This window comes from Lepidochelys kempii, chromosome 4 (assembly GCF_965140265.1).
Source record: "Lepidochelys kempii isolate rLepKem1 chromosome 4, rLepKem1.hap2, whole genome shotgun sequence".
NCBI lineage: Eukaryota > Metazoa > Chordata > Testudines > Cheloniidae > Lepidochelys > Lepidochelys kempii.
The window spans coordinates 134,343,112-134,359,273 of record NC_133259.1 but is presented as its reverse complement, the minus strand read 5'-3'; the positions used below and the strand labels follow the sequence as shown (position 1 = coordinate 134,359,273).

Here is a 16,162-nt window from a genome sequence, read left to right as displayed (position 1 = left end):
CACCGCTACATACTAGGGGCCGAATGGCTAGGCAGCAGTTCTGCGGAAAAGGACCTAGGGGTGACAGTGGACGAGAAGCTGGATATGAGTCAGCAGTGTGCCCTTGTTGCCAAGAAGGCCAATGGCATTTTGGGATGTATAAGTAGGGGCATAGCGAGCAGATCGAGGGACGTGATCGTTCCCCTCTATTCGACATTGGTGAGGCCTCATCTGGAGTACTGTGTCCAGTTTTGGGCCCCACACTACAAGAAGGATGTGGATAAATTGGAGAGAGTCCAGCGAAGGGCAACAAAAATGATTAGGGGACTGGAACACATGAGTTATGAGGAGAGGCTGAGGGAGCTGGGATTGTTTAGTCTGCAGAAGAGAAGAATGAGGGGGGATTTGATAGCTGCTTTCAACTACCTGAAAGGGGGTTCCAAAGAGGATGGCTCTAGACTGTTCTCAATGATAGCAGATGACAGAACGAGGAGTAATGGTCTCAAGTTGCAGTGGGGGAGATTTAGATTGGATATTAGGAAAAACTTTTTCACTAGGAGGGTGGTGAAACACTGGAATGCGTTACCTAGGGAGGTGGTAGAATCTCTTTCCTTAGAGGTTTTTAAGGTCAGGCTTGACAAAGCCCTGGCTGGGATGATTTAACTGGGAATTGGTCCTGCTTCGAGCAGGGGGTTGGACTAGATGACCTTCTGGGGTCCCTTCCAACCCTGATATTCTATGATTCTATGATAAATGGCTCCATGTCTAGTTGGCAGCCAGTATCAAGCGGAGTGCCCCAAGGGTCGGTCCTGGGGCTGGTTTTGTTCAATATTTTCACTAATGATCTGGAAGATGGTGTGGATTGCACCCTCAGCAAGTTTGCAGATGACACTAAACTGGGAGGAGTGATAGATACGCTGGAGGGTAGGGATAGGATACAGAGGGACCTAGACAAATTAGAGGATTGGGCCAAAAGAAATCTGATGAGGTTCAACAAGGACAAGTGCAGAGTCCTGCACTTAGGACGGAAGAATCCCATGCACTGCTACAGACTAGGGACTGAATGGCTAGGCAGCAGTTCTGCAGAAAAGGACGTAGGGGTTACAGTGGATGAGAAGCTGGATATGAGTCAACAGTGTGCCTTTATTGCCAAGAAAGCTAACGACATTTCGGGCTGTATAAGTAGGAGCATTGCCAGCAGATCAAGGGACATGATCGTTCCCCTCTATTTGGCATTGGTGAGGCCTCATCTGGAGTACTGTGTCCAGTTCTGGGCCCCACATTACAAGAAGGATGTGGAAAAATAGGAAAGAGTCCAGCGGAGGGCAACAAAAATGATTAGGGGGCTGGAGCACATGACTTATGAGGAGAGGCTGAGGGAATTGGGATTATTTAGTCTGCGGAAGAGAAGAATGAGGGGGGATTTGACAGTTGCTTTCAACTACCTGAAAGGGGGTTCCAAAGAGGATGGATCTAGACCGTCCTCAGTGGTAATAGATGACAGCACAAGGAGTAACGGTCTCAAGTTGCGGCGGGGGAGGTTTAGGGTGGATATTAGGAAACACTTTTTCACTAGGAGGGTGGTGAAGCACTGGAATGCGTTACCTAGGGAGGTGGTGGAATCTCCTTCCTTTGAGATTTTTAAGGTCTGGCTTGACGAAGCCCTGGCTGGGATGATTTAGTTGGGGATTGGTCCTGCTTTGAGCAGGGGATTGGACTAGATGACCCCCTGAGGTCCCTTCCAACCCTGATATTCTATGATTGATTCCCTCAAGGCTACAGTCAGGGGGATGGTTAGAAAGAATAATTCCGGTCTCAGTTCTGTTGTAGAGCTTCACAGGATCCCAGAACCTGTGGTACATTACGTTACTGGGGAGGGAAGCCCACCTCAGAAAACCACTTTAACACACTCGTGGGAGCAGAGTGTAGTGATCAGATGAGGGACTGTAATCATTTGGGAAATGACTAGAGTCCAGAGGGGAGCAAAAAAACAACAAAAATGAAAGTTGAGAAAACCTGATCTATGAGGAAAGGTTAAAAAAATGGCATATTTAGTCTTGAGACAAGACGAATGTGGGGAGACCTGATAATAGTCTTCAAGTATGTTAGGGACTGTTATGAAGAGGATGGGGATAGATTGTTTAGATTGTTCTCTGTGTCCATGGAAGGTAGGAGAAGTAAACAGCTTCATCTGCAGCAAGGGTGTTTTAGTTTGGATATTAGGAAAAACTTTCTAGCTATATGCGTAGTTAAACTCTGGAACAGGCTTCCAAGGCAGGTTGTGGAATCCCTGTCATTGGAGGTTTTTAAGAACAGGTTGGACAAACACCGGTCAGGGATGGTCTAGGTTTACTTGGTCCTGCCTCAGCACAAGAGGCTGGACTTGATGACCTCTCAAACTTCCTTCCAGCCCTACATTTCTGTGATGAAGCAGTTGTGGGGCTGTGTGTGCATGAGACAGGAGAGAAGGGGAATATGACTAAGGCCATGTCCACAATACCAATTTGTGTCGACAAAAGTGACATAATAAAAATTGCAATTTCCTGTTCGTGCTTGCTCCCTTTGTCAGCAGATCTGATGCACAGTGGGGGCACCATCATCAACAGTGTGAGCAATGCACTGTGGGTACCTATATCACAGTCCTTCTGTTGCTAGGTGTTGCGGGATGACGGAGCAGATCACGGCGCATCTTGGGACAGTGCTAAATGTCCCATGATACATTGCTTTCTGTCCCAGCACTCCCTGGGCTTCCAGCTTTCTTTTGTGGCATCTTTTCAATGGTTCTCCTTTGCTGTGCACCCCGGAATCTTTGTGGGAAGGGATGGATCCCTCACTGATCTCCTATGCTCTGTTAACTGTCATGAAGACATCATGGATGGCAGTGCAGTTAATCATGAAGTTCCTAAATGAAGACAACATGCAGGCACCCAACGTTCTGCATGACATGGATAGGAGGAACTTTAGATTGTTTTTGGATTTCATGGAGCAGCTGCATAAGGTAAACCATCAGTTTTGGGCTCGTGAAACAAGAACTGAATGGTGGGATCATATCGTCATGCAGGTGTGGGATGATGAGCAGTGGCTACAGAACTTTCGGATGCGGAAAGCCACCTTCCTGGAACTGTGGGAGGAGCTCACCCCAGACTTGCAGCGCAAGGACATCAGAATGAAAGCTGCCCCCTTGGTTAGAGAAGCATGTGGCAATTGCTATGTGGAAGCTTGCAACTCCAGACTGCTACCAGTTGGTCGCGAATCAATTTGGAGTGGGGAACTCAACCATAGGGGCTGAGTTAATGCAAGTGTGCAGGGCCATAAATCGTATCCTGCTATGAAGGACCACGAATCTGGGAAATGTGCTTGAAATAGTGGACAGCTTTGCAGAAATGGATTTCCCTAACTCTGGAGGGGGCGATAGATGGCACACACATTCCAATTTTGGCACCAGACCACCTTGCAACAGAATACATTAGTAGGAAGGGGATTTCTCCATGGTGTTGCAGGTGCTTGTGGATCATCCTGGATGTTTCACTGACATCAACGTGGGGTGGTCTCGGAAGGTGCATGACGCATTCATCTTCAGGACCACCGGCCTCTATAGAAAGTTGCAAGCAGGGACTTTCTTTCCTAACCACAAGATTACAGTCGGGGTGTTGAAATGCCCATAGTGATCCTTGGGAACCCTGTATACCCCGTTAGCCGTGGCTCATGAGACCTTACACGGGACACCTGGGCAGCAGTAAGGAGTGGTTCAACAACAGGCTCAGTAGGTGCCGGATGACAGTTTAATGTTTGGCAGATTAAAGGTGCGCTGGTGATGCCTTTATGGCAGGTTGGACCTCACTGAGGATAATATTCCTATGGTCATAGCTGCATGCTGTACGTTGCATAATCTCTGTGAAGCTAAGGGTGAAAGGTTTGCTCAGGGGTGGAGTGCTGAGGCAGACCACTTGGCCGCTGATTTTGAGCAGCCAGATACCAGGATTGTCAGAGGAGCCCAGAGGGGAGCTATTCGAACCAGGGAGGCTTTGAGGCAGCAGTTTGACAGTGACCTTCAGTAACATATATCTGTGTCTGAATTGCTTCAATGTTACATGCATGTAGTTTTCCTAGGGGGCAATGGTGACATTTGGGACCTTATATTCCTGTAATAAAGTGATTAAAATGCCTTTGCCCGTATTGATAGTGCCTGTAATCTCGCCATGTAGAAAAAAAATCAAGATGATTTACCGTTATGAAAGTTTGCTTTTATTGCACAAGAAACAGCACAAACAAACATACAGTTGCTTGGTGAGCAAGGAGGAACCAGGGAAGGGCAGATTCTCACAGCTGTATGTAGGTCCAGCTATCATTGTGAAAGTTGTCCGAGGGGGTGGAGTGAAGGGGAAACCGAGAAGTCCTGGAAGGTGGGAAGGAACGTGCGGACGGAGTTTGGGAGGAGAGCAGGGAAAAGGGTTCTGAATGTGCTGCAGTGGAGGTTGATCACTGATCAGCTGATTCTGCATCATTATTAAGGACTTTAGCATCTGTGTTTGCTCCTCCATTACTTTAAGCATCCGCTCAGTAGCATCCCTAACAAACATGTTTCAGAGTAACAGCCGTGTTAGTCTGTATTCGCAAAAAGAAAAGGAGTACTTGTGGCACCTTAGAAACTAATTGGATGCATCCGATGAAGTGAGCTGTAGCTCACGAAAGCTTATGCTCAAATAAATTGGTTAGCCTCTAAGGTGCCCCAAGTCCTCCTTTTAACAAACATGTGATTCTCTTTTCTGTCCTGCCTTTCGGCTTCTCAGCACTCCTTTCCTTCTCTTTTTTTTCTGCATTGGAGCACTGCAGGACCTCCTGGAACTTGTCGTCTTTGCTGCGTCTTGGGCGCTTTCTTATCTGGAGGAGATGCTCGGCCAGGGTACGTGTGGTGTTCCTGAAGGCCAGATCTGGTGAAGCACAGGGGACAATGCACAGAAGCAGGATTGTTAAACTGACACACAGCACTGAACCATTTCTTTTGCAACATTGCCATCACTTTCTTGCTGAGCCTAGCCAGGCACGCATCTCTGTGAACACCCAAAGCATGGTGAGTGTTGGCAGGGGATGGTGGTGGTGCTTCACATGGGTAAAAGAACACACGCTCTTTGCAAGGGTTGTGGTGCAGCATTCTAGGGAACAAATTCTAAAATTCTCCCACACTTTTCCACAGGTGGGGGTCATTCTAGCAGACATCTCACTACTAAGGGTAAGTGGGGAAATGAGGCTACATCGACTCCATGCTTGTGGCTTCTGCCCTGATCCCTATGCTGCTCGCCTGTGTGCCGCTTTGATCTCTGCAGAAGTGATTGCCGAATGGCGTGGAAAGTTTCCTACAATGGGGGAAGGAACAAAGCTGCTCTGCCACAGAACCTTCAGCAGCGGATTACCAAGTACCTCCAGGAACCTTTCCTGGAGATCTCTCGGGAGGATTCCCATGAGATCTCGGCATGCATCAACACCCTGTTCCACCGTACTGATTAGCTAAACAGGGAAATGTCCGGCTCACAGAAACACAGACAGCCTCCCACATTTCTATGCCCTAAACCTATCTCAGCACTACGCAAGTCACAGACACTTACCAGGCTTCTCATCTCCTGCTTCTTGCTCCCCGGAGAGCGACTGCTGAGGCTGGCGAGCCACCTCTTAAGTGCGGAACAGTTCCTGGCTGCCTGCCCGACCCACCGGGTGACTCCGCTGGGAGCTGCACATCGTCGTCTAACTCCACCTCTTCATCCAAAACTTCTTCCTCTGGGCTAGGTCCTCTTTCCGCCACCTCTGTGCCCTCCGAAGTATCCACAGGGCTGTTCGTGATGGAGCTGGGGTCGCCACCGAGGATAGCATCCAGCTCCTTGTAGAACCGGCAAGTCTTAAGTGAAGCGCCAGAGCGACGGTTTGCCTCCCTCGCCTTATGGTACGCCGGCCTCAGCTCCTTTATCTTTGCTCTGCACTGCAGTGTGTCCCGATCATAGCCCTTTTCACACAAGCCTCGAGAAATCTGCCCGTTGGTATCCCAATTCCTACGGCTCAAGCGCAGCTGGGACTGCAGAGCCTCCTCTCCCCATATACTGAGAAGATCCAACAGCTCTGCAGTGGTCCAAGCGGAAGAGCGTTTGCTGCGATAACCCGCCATGGTCACCTGGGAAGATGCGATGAGACCTCTCCATGCCGAGTCAGCAGGAAATGGAATTTCAAACATTCCTGGGGCTTCTAATGGGGAGGGTCAGATGGTTGTTTACCTGGCTGCAGGGCAGTGGAGTTCAAACTGCTGACCAGAGCGGTCAGGAACAGCACTGTGGGATACCTCCTGGAGGCCATTAAAGCGATGAAATGAAGCGTGGTGTCTACACTTGCACTTTCTCAAGAAAAATGTAGAGGAAAAAGATGTAAATCTCTCGTGAGGGTGGATGTATTTTGTCGCCAAAACCAAGCATTTTCCCCAACAAAAGTCGCCTTGCAGTGTATACGCACTCACTGTTTGGGTCGACAAATGACAGTTTTGGTGACAAAACTTGGTAGTGTAGACAAGGCCTTAGTAAAGTTTCTGGAATAGTAGCCAGCTTAATCCAATGGCTAGAAAATTGGACTGGGAATCTGGAAACTTGGTGTCTGTTCCTAGTTCTGCCCTTTAATCCAGGAGACAAAGGTATAATAAGCTCCGGTGAATGTATATTGAAGTTAGAAACATTCAAGCTGAAATACAATGCGGGTCTTTTAACAGTGAGGGTAATTGGCCAGTGAACCAACACATCAAGGGATATGGTGTATTCTCCACTTGAAGCTTTCAAATCAAAATCAGATGCCTTTCTAAATGAGATGTTCAAGTTCAACCACAAGATATTGGACTCAAAACAGGAATTACTGGATGAAATTCTCTGGCCTGAGTTAAGCAGGAGGTCAGACTAGATGGTTATGATGGTCCCCTCTGGCCTTTGAAAGTATGAATCTATTAAGATTCCTGAGTTTTCTTCCTTGCTTTGCCACTGGGAAGTGTGTGACACCTTGGGCTAGTCACTTAACTGCCCTGTAACTCAGTGTACACATTAATAAAGTGGCTGCAGATTAATCCCTAGCTCAGCAGAGTATAAACATGTGAAATAGCCTCCCAAAAGAAATGGTGGAATCCCTGCCTCTTAGGGTATTTAAAACTACACTGGGAAAAACCACTAGGATATATTTCCACAGGGAACAATCCTGTGTTGGTTGGAAGAGTGCCTAGATGAACTCACAGATCGTCTGCATTTCTAATTTCTATCACTTCGCAAGAATAAGGAATGATGCTTCCCATTTCTTTTTAGCCAAGGAGAAAGGAGGACAAATTCATTTTATTTGCGAACTTTATCAACTGGCGTGTGGGCGACATGGTATTCAGAGTTTAATTCAGATACTGAAGGGCTCTTCTGAATAACAGAGAAGCTGCAATAGGATCCTGAACTCGTATGCCGGCAAGGGAGGCCTGAGGATGAAGGATCAGCTGTCCTGGAGTTAATGAGTAGGAAACCAAGCTAACCATAGGGGAGAGGACGTATCTTGCCATGAAATGTGTTTGCCCAGTGGTCGTTCCCTTACTGTGGAAACGCTTGGCTGGAAAGGCAGATTACGGCCTCTTGCTTGCAGCGGAAGGTTCATCATCTGTCTGGTGAGCGGCAGCAAACCCAGTGTGTTTGCTTCTAGGTGGCAAAACTGCCATGGGTAAAGACTAAAAATAAAGGCAAGAGGTTCTGGCTTTTCACACTTGAGTGCGGGGGCTGGAATGCCATCAGGGGAGAGAGCAACTTGCTTTTCAGAACACTAAGAACACTTTCTTTCTCCTGGTAGGGCAGTGGGGACTCCCAGTTCTACCTCTCTACTCCAGACCTGTCTCCTGTCCAAACTAAAACCTCTGCCTGTCTCTCTGACATAGAATCATAGAAAACTAGGACTGGAAGGGACCTCAATAGGTCATCTACTAGTTCCCTGCACTGAGACAGGACTAAGTATTATTTAGACCATCCCTGACAGGTGTTTGTCTATCCTGCTCTTTAAAAATCTCCAGTGACGGAGATTCCACTATCTCCCTAAGTAATTTATTCCAGTGTTTAACCACCCTCATGGTTAGGAAGTTCTTCCTCATGTCTAACCTAAATCTCCCTTGTTGCAATTTAAACCCATTGCTTCTTGTCCTGTACTTGTCGTTAAGGTGACCAATTGATCACCCTCCCTTTTATAAAAATCTTTTGTGCACTTGAACTTGTTATTGTGTCCCCCCTCAGACTTCTCTTCTTTGCAGTAAACTAACCTAATTTTTTTTCAATCTTCCCTCATAGGTCATGTTTTCTAGACCTTTAATCATTTTTGTTGCTCTTCTCTGGACTTTCTCCAATTTGTCCACATCTTTCCTGAGGTGTGGTGCCCAGAACAGGACAAAACACTCCAGCTGAGGTTTTATCAGTGCTGAGTAGAGAGAATCCTCGAATCATAGAATATCAGGGTTGGAAGGGACCCCAGAAGGTCATCTAGTCCAACCCCCTGCTCGAAGCAGGACCAATTCCCAGTTAAATCATCCCAGCCAGGGCTTTGTCAAGCCTGACCTTAAAAACCTCTAAGGAAGGAGATTCTACCACCTCCCTAGGTAACGCATTCCAGTGTTTCACCACCCTCTTAGTGAAAAAGTTTTTCCTAATATCCAATCTAAACCTCCCCCACTGCAACTTGAGACCATTACTCCTCGTTCTGTCATCTGCTACCATTGAGAACAGTCTAGAGCCATCCTCTTTGGAACCCCCTTTCAGGTAGTTGAAAGCAGCTATCAAATCCCCCCTCATTCTTCTCTTCTGCAGGCTAAACAATCCCAGTTCCCTCAGCCTCTCCTCATAAGTTATGTGTTCTAGACCCCTAATCATTTTTGTTGCCCTTCGCTGGACTCTCTCCAATTTATCCACATCCTTCTTGTAGTGTGGGGCCCAGAACTGGACACAGTACTCCAGATGAGGCCTCACCAATGTCGAATAGAGGGGAACGATCACATCCCTCGATCTGCTCGCTATGCCCCTACTTATACATCCCAAAATGCCTTTGGCCTTCTTGGCAACAAGGGCACACTGCTGACTCATATCCAGCTTCTCGTCCACTGTCACCCCTAGGTCCTTTTCCGCAGAGGAAGAATTACGTCTTGTGTCTTGCTTACAACACTCCTGCTAATACCCATCCCAGATTGATGTCTGCTTTTTTTGCAACAGTGTTACACTGTTGGCTCATATTTAGTGTGTGATCCACTAGGACCCCCACGGTACATTATTCAGCCAGTAGATGTCTCTCGGTGCTGCGTACAGTTCCACGCTGGGTGTGGTCCCTGGTAAACAAGGGAGACAAAGCTGGGACCCACTCTGTGTGGAAGCCTATTTTATTTGTGTCTATAATAAATGTCTGCTGTTTAAGAAGATTTGTGAATCCATAGATAAGGGCAGAGGAACCCCATGCACAGAGGCACCGTTCCATCTGTGCATCTTGAGCAACGATAAGTAGCAGTTGGAAGAGAATTATTATTTGCTTTGCAGAACAGACTGTGTTGATGCATAGCAAAGACAACGCCTTCCCCAAAGAGTGTATCATCTTGGTGTAGAGAAAACCATTAGAGGGATAATAATAAAAACAATCGCATGAAAGATAACTGGTCAAACTGCTGCAGGAGTTAACTAAACAAAGAAAAGGATGGCAGTGTACAGGGAGCAGGTGTGTGAAATCAGTTCAAGAATGACAATAGAAAGGTGAAAGAAGGTCCCCCCCATCCCCATGTGTTAAAGTGATTTTAGAAGCTAATTATCTTTATGTGCTTGGCACGACGCAGGAAAGACATTCTAGGTCTCCAAAAATTTGGTAGATAATTAAAACTCATCCTTTGTCTTGGCCGTTGGAGGTCTGAATACTCCAGGAAGTCAATTAAAAGAGAGGGTTGCGGGGGGCGGGGGGGGGAGGGTGTCAACGGCTGTGAGGAAGTTTACAAATAACAGTCAGTGAATGACTTTTTTTCAAATTGCTGTGCACCATCAGCCTGAGTGATAGAGAAGATAATTAAGCAATTGATTGCTATGCTTGTTGGTGTTCGGCCCCGCCCCCAAACATTCCTCTGTGATGCCCTAGAGGGGGGCGGTCCACAGTTTGGGGACCTCTGGTCTACACTATACTGCTACAGCAGCATTGCTGCAGGCCCATATCGGTGCCTCTGTAGCGATCCAGTTATACTGGTACAACCTCTAGTGTGGACTCGGTTATACCGTTAGAAAGGTGTCTAATACCAATATAGCCTATTCCCCTTCCCATATGGGAATAGCTATGCTTGTGTAAGAACTTTTATTCCAGGATAATTGTGTCCATACTAGAGGCTTGTTCCGCTTTAATTCTATCAGTTCAGTTAAAGAAGCATAACTTTTGTGTAAACATCAGGCTGCGTTTTGCTATCAAAGTGACTCAGGTCTGGTCTAGACCCACACCTGTACCGCTACAACTAATGCTGGGATTTTATACCAATTTAGTTAACCTGGTACAACTTTTATGTGGACTCTGGTATCAGTATAAAGTTGGTTGCGTCAGTGTAATGTGCAAGCTAAACTCCTACAACCAATTTTAAACCAGTCTAAGGGCATGGCTACACTTGCAAATGTAGAGCGCTGGGAGATAGACCGGCCTTCAGAGACCGCAGCAGGGAAAACGCTGCTGTGTGTTTACACTGACAGCTGCAAGCGCACTGGTGTGGCCACATTAGCCACTCTTGCAACGCCACAAAGAGCAGTGCATTGTGGTAGCTATGCCAGTGTGCAAGTGGCTGCAACGTGCTTTTCAAATGGGGGGGGGGAGTGTGACAGGGAATGTGTTGTGTGTATGTGGGGGGAGAGACTGTGTCAGCATGATGTCTTGTAAATTCAGACAGGAGCAGACCCCCCCTCCCCAGCCCCCCTTTGTCACACACACTCACAACAACAGCATTCCGCACTAATGGCTGCTTTGTCCCAGAGCAGATAAGCATGCCAGCTGTCAGACACGGAGCTTTGAAAGGGCATATCCGCATTCCTGCAGCCGAGTTCAAAACAATGACAAGAGTGGCCATTTGACTTCAGGGGACTATGGGACGTTTCCGGAGGCCAATCACAGTGCAGTAATGCAACACCTCGTTCACACTAACACCCAGGCATTTCTGCCAGGGCACATCAAGCGTTATGCTTCTCGTGGAGGTGGATTACCAGGAGCACTCCAGCTGCAGAGTCCAGGCACTCTACGTGCCTTGCCAGTGTGGACACATCAGGAGTTAGGGCGCCCGGGGCTGCTTTAATGCGCTGTAACTTGCAAGTGTAGCCAAGCCCTCAGACAGTCCATCCACAGTAGTCATTACAACTGAACTTGATTTAGTTGGGGATTGGCCCTGCTTTGAGCAGGGGGTTGGACTAGATGACCTCCTGAGGTCCCTTCCAACCCTGATATTCTGTGAACTGATTAAATTAAACCTGTGCAACTTCTGAGTGTAGACAAGGTCTGATTTTGATGTAGCTGAAACTTGCTCCCAAAGGACTTACACTGAACCGGAAAAAGCCCCTCCTCTGAAACGGAAATCGGAGCATCCATGCAGGGGTTTGCACCTGTTTAACTACATCGGTTTCAGTTCACGCCATAGGTGAACTGGCCGCAACTGTTCGTGAGAGTTACAAGACCTTCGTCCAGATCTCACATTTGTTAGGCCTTGGGCCTCTGAGTTTCTTTATGATGAGAGAAGCATGCATGAGGGTATGGAAAGAAAACCGGGTGCCTTGTGGATGAACATGCTCCATAACATTCGAGGGGTTGGAGGGAGGCAATCCGGGGAGGTGCACCAGACCAGCACCCCTCTCAGGGCCCCAACAGCGTCTCCAGAATCTAAACGTCAAGGTATTAAGAAACGTAAAGCTCCTCACCACCTGAATACCTTTTAAAAATCCATCCCTAGCCCTTAGGCTGGTGAAGAGGTGAGTCAGGCCGTGACGCAATGCAGTACTGATTACACAGACCGACACCTGGTTTAAGGGGCAAATGCTGCTTCCCCTCCCCGGCCCAGGCACCAAGCCCCCGCAGGTAGCAGAGCTGTTACGGTTTTGCCGGGGGACTGGGCATGGAGGAGGGGTTTGTTGAAGTGGCAGGGCAGATTTGAGGCTTCATACCCCTATGGAGGGACAAACAGGGTTCCCAGCTGCTACTGCAGCCCATAGACCATAGTAATGATAGTGAAGCTGGTACATAACTGCTCTGCAGCAAGTTGCTGGGTTGGAGGAAGAAAAAGATTCTTTTTCCCCTCTACACTGTCTCTTAGAGCCTTTGTGGAAAGCCTCTACACTCAGAGATTGTGCTAGGGACAGCATTTGGTCCTAAAAGAGGGATTATTACCAGGGCTGTCCCTAGACATTTTGGTGCCCTACGCAGCGCCCCCCCCCTCGGCTCCGCAGGGGGCCAGGAGCAGGCTTGGGGGGCAGGGGGGAAACCGCCCCCCAGCACGAGCCAGCGGAGTGGAGCAGGTTGGGGCCGGGTCACTCCACTTCCTGCTGCCCGGTGATTGTAGGGCGGGCCCGACCCCGCACTCACGGGGTGGCGGGAAGTGGAGCGACCTGGCCCCAGCCCGCTCCGCTCTGCTCCCCTGGCTCCCAGCCTTGGGACTCGGGGGGCAAGGGGGAACTGCCCCCCAGCACTCACCGGCGGCACGGCTGGGAGCTGGCGGAGCAGAGCAGACTGGGGCCTGGTCGCTCCACTTCCCGCCACCCCGTGAGTGCAGGGTCAGGCCTGACCCCTGCTGCAGTCCCCCGGGATGTAGCTCAGGGGAAGGGGTGATGTGGGGGCAGGGCTGGAGCGGAGCAGGGGTGGGAAGAGATGGGGCTGGGGCCGGGGCAGGGGCTTTGGGGAAGGCGTGGAGTGGGGGTGGAAAGAGGTGGAGCAGGGGCAGGGGCTTTGGGGAAGAGGCGGAGCAGAGGCGGGGATTGGGCTGGCCGCTGGAGCAGCATGCAGCTGTGTAGGGCACCAGGAAATTTATTGCCCCAAATTTCCTGGTGCCCTACGCGGCTGCGTAGTTTGCATGTGGGTAAGGACGGCCCTGTGTATTACCTCCATTCAGCTTAATCATGTTAACTCTGGATCCTAATAATGGATTTTTTTTTCAATGTCAACTTCAACTGCTTCACTACCAAGCATGTTTGCAGCAGCATCCAGCTGCGATGACACTGCGGGTGGTATTTAGGATAATGGGCGGAGCCTGAGTACCAGCCCTTTTGTTCCCCCAGCCTGACCCTAATAATATACCTCTCCATTTCATCCTGCTGCGTGTTCCCCTTGTACCTAGCATGGAGGCTGTAGCTTTAACAGCGCTAGGAGCCATTCTGCACAATAACACTTGCATGCTAAATGCACAATGTGGGGTGATGATATGGGGACTGAGCTTTCTAGTTAGAGAAGGCACCTTGCCATCCTGAGCCCCTGCGGCGCTGAGCCAAGCTTGTGACATGATCAGCAGATATCACAAAGCCGACAGTTACGGCGCACGCATTAGCCCCAGATAGGCCTCCCTCCCAAACATGCCGGCTGTCCTGTCGCTGCTCGTTGCTGCCCAAGGGTGCTGCCGGATCAGCTTGATGCCGAAGTTAAAGAAAACTTTTGAGCCCCTGAGCAGTGTCTGCAGCCACTCCAGCTCCTCCTGTTAACTGCTGCAAGCAAAGCCGGGTTAGGAAGGTGCCAGGATGGGAGACTGCCAAGGAGACAGAGGGGGCTGCAGGCAACAGTGCTGGTGGCTCCGTAGGGGTTGCTCTTCCCTCTGATTTCATAATGAAGCAATGCCCTGGCATGGTGCTGCAAAGCCCCATGCTGTCGGAGGCTTTGCCTTTTGTATGAGATGTAAAAGCAGAGATCCCGAGCGCTTCGTGATCAAAGATCCTTTTTTTATTTTTTTGCAAGCGTATTAGCCCTTTCTGCTCCCCACACTTTGTCAGAGGTCATCTCAGTCTGCTTACTTAAAATTCTCCCTTCGCTTTCATTTCATAAAGCATTCTGTATTTCTTACAGTCAGTTGTTCTCTAGTTTGCTGTGCATTGTCGTGTCTCACCCCAGAGGTGGGCGCATTCCAGCAGGGGTGAAGTTAGTTCTGTACGCCTATCATTGGTAAAGTGCTTTGGATGCTTTTGAGATCCAGGTACTTTGGAAGTATAAGTCATTGTGTAAGGGCTGGTGGCCTGGAGCTGGCCAGCCCCCTACGATTAACCCTGCCTGCCACACCTGGGATGGGGTGTGGGGTTTAATTAGGAGAACCAGCTGAGTGTGGAGAAGCTGATTATGCTATAAAGAGCAGCAGGGAGAAACAAGTGGTGGGAAGTTGGAGTGAGAGACTTCAGCAGAGATGCATTAAGGTAGAGAATGGGTGCTGGGAGTGAGTAGGCTTCAGCAGGGAACCATGAGGAACCAGGTAGGAATTTAGAATGACCACAGAGACTGCTAGGAGTTCAGCAAGGGAACCTGAGTCTTCAGAGAAAAGATTGCAAGCAGGAAAGGCCTGGGAGGCCTCAAAAGGAAAGACTGGGTGTATGGACTCTCTGAAGAGGTGAGAAATGGGGGGGGGGGGGGGTTGATTTTTGTTATGTTAATAAATCCAGCCCCTAGGAGGCTGAAGCAGAGAAGAGTTTGTTTTGGGAGTCCCTTTTGAGAGAACCCTGAAAAGGGGGAAAACTGAGGCAGGGTGGCTGCAGTGTAGCCTTGGGACATGAAGCCACGTTTGGGAGGCAGCTGGCCCATGGACACATTGTTGTTACAAAGATCACCTGTCACTTCATAGCTCCTTATTCTGCTTTCTGTGTGTGTTTTTAACTGTGGTACCCTGAGATCTGAAACACTTGTGTTACGGCTTATAGGAGGGAATGCTTTCTTGTATCCTCCTGGGTTTGCATTTCCCTTAGTCTGAACTCCTTCAGAGTGCAGTAAGGTAATGAAGCAGATCATATCCTGCAGACTGGGAATGACAACTGGAGCGGCTGACCTGAAACCAAAATACTTATTGGCCACAGGTTAAGCAAACAAACAAACCCCAGAAGCCTGTTGATGTTGGATATATTGTGTCTTGCACAAATGAAAGTGTGTACCCCTGAATTATAGAAATGCTTATGTCATTACAAGAGCGGTCCTCTTGCAGCAAAAATAGCCATGACCCCTTCAGAGGACCTGAGCTCATCCCCTCATGTGCCAAGGAGAGGACTTGTCAGGCTGCCTAATTGTCGTGTTAAAGGGAATTCTTCACAAGGAAGGTTTCAGAGTAGCAACCGTGTTCGTCTGTATCCGCAAAAAGAACAGGAGGACTTGTGGCACCTTAGAGACTAACCAATTTATTTGAGCATAAGCTTTCGTGAGCTACAGCTCACTTCATTGGATGCATGCAGTGGAAAATACAGTGGGGAGATTTATATACACAGAGATCATGAAACAATGGGTGTTACCATACACACTGTAAGGAGCGTGATCAGGGAAGGTGAGCTATTACCAGCAGGAGAGCGGGGTGGGGAGAGGGGAGGTGGACCTTTTGTAGTGATGATCAAGGTGGGCCATTTCCAGCCGTTCTTGTCAACTACCACTGAAGGTCTCCTTGTGCAGGGGAGCTGCTCCAGCCACTAGAGGCTGCAGCTGCGTGGCTGCCAGCAGGGGGCTGCAGGCAGTGGAGGGAACAGGCAGAGAGCAGGAGCACAGGTTTCTGTGGGGCTATGACTAGTCAAATCAGCCCCACGGAGATGGTCTCACAAGCTCTCTGCTCGTGCCTGCTCCCTGTGCTGCATCATCTGTTCTTTGTCTTTCAGAGTCTTTGGAGCAGGGACTGTCTTCCTTGATATGTCTGTACAGCACCTAGCACATTGCGGGCTTTGCCACAATATGGATAACGATGGTATGCTGAAAGCCAGGGAAATGCGCACAGACAAAGTATCTTGGTTGGCCAGTTGTTTTCTGGTAAGTTAAGAATTGCGGCATCAGCACTGATTAACTGTCAGTCTAGTACGATCTCCTGTCTTTGAGCATGGCTCCTTCTTGATAGCGCAACACCCAGCTGTCCTAAACCATGACCCCATATGTGCGGATACCATGGTTAGCAATGAGGACAGAACCTGGGATCTTCAGGGGCAAAAACACAGGCCTCCACTCCTTG

The 16,162-nt window shown here is 48.9% G+C and overlaps 1 long non-coding RNA gene across 1 annotated transcript in view; it reads left to right on the top strand.

Moving 5' to 3' along the window:
• LOC140910046 (uncharacterized) overlaps window positions 1-15,960 on the top strand; it is a 77,916-nt gene extending 61,956 nt beyond the window's left edge. The window contains exon 3 of the long non-coding RNA XR_012158406.1: window positions 15,819-15,960. This is a non-coding gene — a long non-coding RNA (uncharacterized lncRNA). The remainder of the gene's footprint in view (window positions 1-15,818) is intronic.
• The last annotated feature ends 202 nt before the right edge of the window (window positions 15,961-16,162 follow it).